Source organism: Cricetulus griseus, chromosome 2, assembly GCF_003668045.3.
Source record: "Cricetulus griseus strain 17A/GY chromosome 2, alternate assembly CriGri-PICRH-1.0, whole genome shotgun sequence".
NCBI classification, from domain to species: domain Eukaryota; kingdom Metazoa; phylum Chordata; class Mammalia; order Rodentia; family Cricetidae; genus Cricetulus; species Cricetulus griseus.
This window is the reverse complement of record NC_048595.1, coordinates 195,639,519-195,645,179: the sequence shown is the minus strand read 5'-3', so window position 1 is coordinate 195,645,179 and position 5,661 is coordinate 195,639,519. Positions and strand designations below refer to the sequence as shown.

The 5,661-nt window shown below is 42.0% G+C and overlaps 1 pseudogene; it reads left to right on the top strand.

Annotated features, from left to right (window-relative positions):
• The first annotated feature begins 127 nt into the window (after positions 1-127).
• On the top strand, positions 128-520 carry LOC100762135 (annotated as a pseudogene).
• The last annotated feature ends 5,141 nt before the right edge of the window (positions 521-5,661 follow it).

Sequence of the window (5,661 nt, the reverse complement as noted above, 5' to 3'; positions counted from 1 at the left end):
CCATCAGCAAGGTGTGAATGGTCCAATCCCTCGATGTATCTTCTGTATCATTCAGTATTATACATTCACACACAAAACACACACACACACACACACACACACACACACACACACACACACACTTCCTTTCCAACTTGGGTCCGGCAGAATGGCTCCCACAAAGAAAGGTGGCGAGAAGAAGATGGGCCATTCTGCCATCAATGAGGTGGTGACCCGAGAATACACTATCAGCATTCACAAGTGCATCCATGGCATGGGCTTCAAGAAGCATGCTCCTCAGGCACCCATAGAAATCTGGAAATTTGCCATGAAGGAGATGGGGACTCCAGATGTGTGCATTGATACTAGATAAAGCCGTCTGGGCCAAGGAATAAGGAATGTTCCATACCATATCCGTGTACATTTGTCCAGAAAAATGTAATGAGAATGAGGACTCACCAAACAAACTGCACACATTGGTAACTTATGTGCCTGTTACCACATTCAAACTCTACAGACAGTCAATGTGGTTGAGAACTAACCTGCTGAGTGTCAAAGTTGGAGAACTGCCAAAAATAAAAATTAAAATAAATAAACACAAGTATATATTTCATTTTGAACACCTTAAAACAGAGTTCTCTCAACGAAACACATCTATATTTTCAAAATAAAGACACTATTCAAGTTGACTCATAATTTGTCTACCAAATCACCTTACATTTACACAATTAAGATTCCAGCTACTCTTATTAAAAAGATTCACATGAGTTGATCCAGGTGACCCAGATTCAAGACAAACTGATACTTTAATTTTTTTGTTTGTTTTTTTGTTTTTTGAGACAGGGTTTCTCTGTAGTTTTGGAGGCTGTCCTGGAACTTGCTCTGTAGACCAGGCTGGCCTCGAACTCACAGAGATCCTGATGCCTGTGTCTGCCTCCCGATTGCTGGGATTAAAGGTGTACGCCACCAATGCCCAGCTTACTTTAATTTTTTAAAGAATTTCTTACATGAGTTCTGTATTTTCCTCCCTTCAACATGACCCTCCCACGATGCTTCTCCTCTCTCAAATTCATGGCCTCTTTTGTTGTTGTTGTTGTTGTTCTTTTGTTTTGTTTTCTTTTTTGAGACAGAGATTCTCTGCGTAGCCTTGGCAGTCCTGGAACTTTCTTTGTAGACCACACCAGCCTCAAACTCACAGAGATTCTCTTGCTTTTGACTGGGATTAAAGGCATGAACCACCACACCTGGCTCCAATCTTACTATCTTTACCCAGGAATAGTAGCTAATGGATGGTAGTATGCTCAATTCACAATGTTGAATAAATTTTGAACTAATCACACAGCTCATATTTTAATGTGTAACACGAAAAACAAAAGACCCAGAGACTGATATTGGAGTTCAAGCTTCAAGCAAGCAGAAGATCAGAAAAGCAAAGCAGCCAAGCCACTAGCTCTTACCTCTACCTCAGGCTGAAAGGGCTGATCTTTTTTCCAGGAGCTCTGCACCAAGCCTGTCTATCCTCAGTGTGGCTGGAGAATGAATGCCAGCTCTGAGACCCAGTGCCTGTCATAAATATCTCACATGAGTCCTAGGTTTAAAGGCATGAGCTCTGTTACCCTTTTAGGCTAATTCAATTTTGTGTAGGCCTAGGTGGCCTTGAACTCACAGAGATCCATCTGCCTTTGTCTCCTGAGTTCTGGGATTAAAGGTGTGTGCCACCAGTGACTGGTTTCTATGGCTAACTAGTATGACTTTAATAAATCATAAACAATATACCACCACATTAATGTTTGTTGTCAAGATAATTTTATGTCAGCTAATGGTGTGAGCTGCAGAGTAAAAGGGGAATAGTTGATATTTTATACACATTCTGGGTTGCAGTTTTCTTCCCTATATATTTAGGGGTGTTTAGGAGTAACCTGAGAATGAAAGATTATAACATTGTCTGAAACAATGTACTAATCACAGGGAGGATATAGAGTATAGGACTTGCTTCTAAAAGTCCCTGTCACTGTCTATTCCTCTCTGATACTGAGGATTGAACCCAGGGCCTCACATATGGGCAAGTGTTCTACTGAGCTACACTGCCCACCCACAAACTAAGAATTTTCCTTTGTCTCTGGCATGTGGTAAGCAGCACTAATTATATATCTGCATGTTGAATTAACACATGTATATACCGCAGTCGGGGTAGCCCAATTGCTGCATGCCTAGAGTAAGTGCACCATCCATTCATGGATGGCAGGTGAGTCAGTTCGTTATACACAATGCATGCTACCAAATAAATCAATGGAGAAATTCTGGCTCATAGCTCCTAAACATATCTGAACCATCTGGCAAATTCAGTGAGCCAAGTATGGAGGTGGAATTGACTACGTTGGAAAGACTGACTTCTGGGAAAGCAACTGTTCTTTAAAAAACAAAAACAAAAACAAAAAACCCACCCCAGAACCCCATTTATTTATTTACTTGTATGTGTGTTGTATGTGTGTCCATGGTGTGCAGTGGAGGTCAGAAGACAACTTGTAGGAGCTGTTTCTCTCCATGTGGATACCAGGGATTGAACTCACATTTCCAGGCTTGGCAGCAAGCACCTTTACCTGTTGAGCCATCTTACCTGACCAAACCAATTCAGTTATACATAGTACTTATTCAAGAGATAGTTTGGAATGCTATGTTTAAGAAGTGGTCCCACCCAAGCATTATGGCACTGTGCTTGTGTGTGCACACACATAAATAAATAATTGTGTAAAAAAAAGTGGTCCTAGTGTTTATGACACACACACACACCAGGTATATATATACATGTGTCAAATGCCTAAATTCACCAAAGTAATTATGCTAACACTGAAATAGAGAAAGGGGGAAAAAGATATTCAGGGGTATCCTACCACCATAGTAATGACTGTTCTTATTGTAGTATTCTTAGTCAAGTGAAGACATTGATCACCACAAAGTTGACAACTCAATACTTACCTTTGAAAATAGGCCTGTAGGGGGCGTTGGTGGCGCACGCCTTTAATCCCAGCACTCGGGAGGCAGAGGCAGGCGGATCTCTAAGAGCTGGAGGCAAGCCTGGTCTCCAGAGGGAGTGCCAGGATAGTCTCCAAAGCTATACAGAGAAACCCTGTCTTGAAAAACCAAAAGAAAAAAAAAAAGAAGAAGAAAATAGGCCTGTAGCTGGGTGATAGTAGTGCATTCCTTTAATCCTGGCACTCAAGAGGCAGAGGCAGGTGGGTTTCTCTGAGTTTGAGGCCAGCCTCTACAGAGAGAGTTTCAGGACAGCCAAGGCTACAGAGGCCCTGTCTCAAAAAACTAAAATAAATAAATAAATAAATAAATAAATGAAATAAAAAGTAGGTTTGTAAATTTGTTCAATAAATAACATTACACATTTTGTTGTTGTTTTTCAAAAACAGGATTTCCCAGTGCAGCTCTGACTGTCCTAGAACTCACTCTGGAAGATCAGGCTGGCCTCAAACTCACAGATATCTGCTTGCCTCTGCCTCCCAAGCACTGGGATTAAGCCACCACGGTCCAGATGTCCTCTTATTTGTAAATAAGTCTCCCATTTTGTTTCTCAATATAAGGGCTAAGCAAACAGAGGCCAGCAAGCCAAACTCTGCTGACACCTGTCTTCTACACCTGTGAGATTATACTGCCGTTTACATTTTTAAGTGATTGAAAAAAGTGAAAAGAATAATTTTTGTTTGTTTGTTTGTTGTTTTTTCCAGGCAGGGTTTCTCTGTGGCTTTGGAGCCTGTCCTGAATCTAGCTCTTGTAGACCAGGCTGGTCTGGAACTCACAGAGATCCGCCTGCCTCTGTCTCCCAAGTGCTGGGATTAAAGGTGTGAACCACCATCGCCCGTGGAAAAGAATAATACTTTATAGATGTCCATGAACAGGCTAATTGATAAGGAAAATGTGCGACATACTTACAATGGGATTTTATTCAGCTGTAAAGACAAATAAAATTATGAAATTTTCGGGAAAATGAATGGGTCTGTGCATTGTTATATTAAGTGAGTTAGCCAAGTTCTGAAAGACAAAGATTGCAAGTTTTCTCTTATTCAGATTCTAGCTTTTAATATTTACATACATGGGTCTGTCTAGGTGTAAGTGAGGTCCTGACACCGGAAGGGGGTCATGAAATGGAGGAAAGACAAATTGAGGAAAGGGTTAGGGTAATAGAACACTTGTGAAACTCATGTGACATGAGGCTTACTAGGGGTAGACAGGTAAAAGGACAGGCTGCGGAGGGGCACAAAGAGGGAAGAAGGTGGAGTAATAAAAACAAATTGTGTTTGAAAATGACATAATGAGCCAGGTGGTGGTGGCATACACCTTTAATCCCAGCACTCAGGAGGCAGAGGCAGGTGGATCTCTGTGAGTTCCAGACCAGCCTGGTCTACAAGAGCTAGTTCCAGGACAGCTTCCAAAGAAACCCTGTCTCAAAAAACCAAAAAAACAAAAGCCATATGATAACTAATAACCCTGGGTGCATTTTTTTTTTTTTTTTTTTTTTTTAGGCAGAGAATAGAAGTGAGTCTCAGGCCACTTCCATGTTAGGCTCCTGGCTCAAAAGCCAAGAAAAATAATACTTTATCATGCAAAAATTTACAGGGAATTGACATTTTCATTTAATAAAAAGTTCATGCTACTGGAACACAGCCACAATCTCTTGTTTACATATCATCTATGGCCAGGTTCATGCCAAGTCATTTCATGTTGAATAGTTGCCACAATGAAAAAGTTCACATAACCAGAAATGTTTACCATCATCTGGCCTCGTTTAGAGAGAGCAAGCTAGCCGGTACCTGTGCTATGTACCGTATATTTACTGCAACTGCTTATTTTGTGTTGATCCACCTCTTTTATGTGAAATGTGTGCTCATTAGGTATTTTCCAAAATGTTATTATACTGCATAATTCCACAAACTGTCAGTTATTTAGAAGAGGGATTTCCCCTCCACTGGACTCTAATGCTTTAGTGTAAGTACGTAACAGGCTCTCCATATTTGTTACTGAATAAGCCAGTGTCATTTTTTAAAAATGATGTTTGCTAATCAAAATTCTCCCCGGAAAAAAAAATAAACGGGTGTGTGTGTGTGTGTGTAATTGAAGCTTAACAGTAAAACCAAAAACAAAACAAAAAAACAACAAGAAAACAGAAGCATGAGCGCCAATCATCAAAATGAGTGTGTAAGAAGGAAAAAAATTTACAAGATCTTGCTTCTTTGCAATGTGTCCAACGAGAACGCATTGCACGTTGTGTTGCAGATTTACTACAGCTGAGTCATTTCTGGACACCGGAGTGATTTTCCAGGACAAAAAAAAAACGAACGGACGGAACCAGGAAGAGGGGCTCTCCGGGTTCCCCCAGGCACTCCTAGCAGTAGACACCGGTACTCCGGGCGTGGGTGGCGGCGTGGTCAAAAGAGGCGCCGCGGACCCTTTAAGAGGCACAGCACCTTCTCCAAGATACCATCTTGCACCGGGAGTTCACTGAACTCTCCACCTACCTTGCTAGGTCCCTCCGCCCTCACTGGATACGACCGGCGGGCGGGGCGGGAGAGCCTTACGATTGGCCCACCGCGCGCGGCCCTCTCCCGCCTATTGGTGCGTGCGCCCGTCACTCCACATTATCTCCCGCCCACTTGAGCCTCAGGGCTAGGTTGAGTG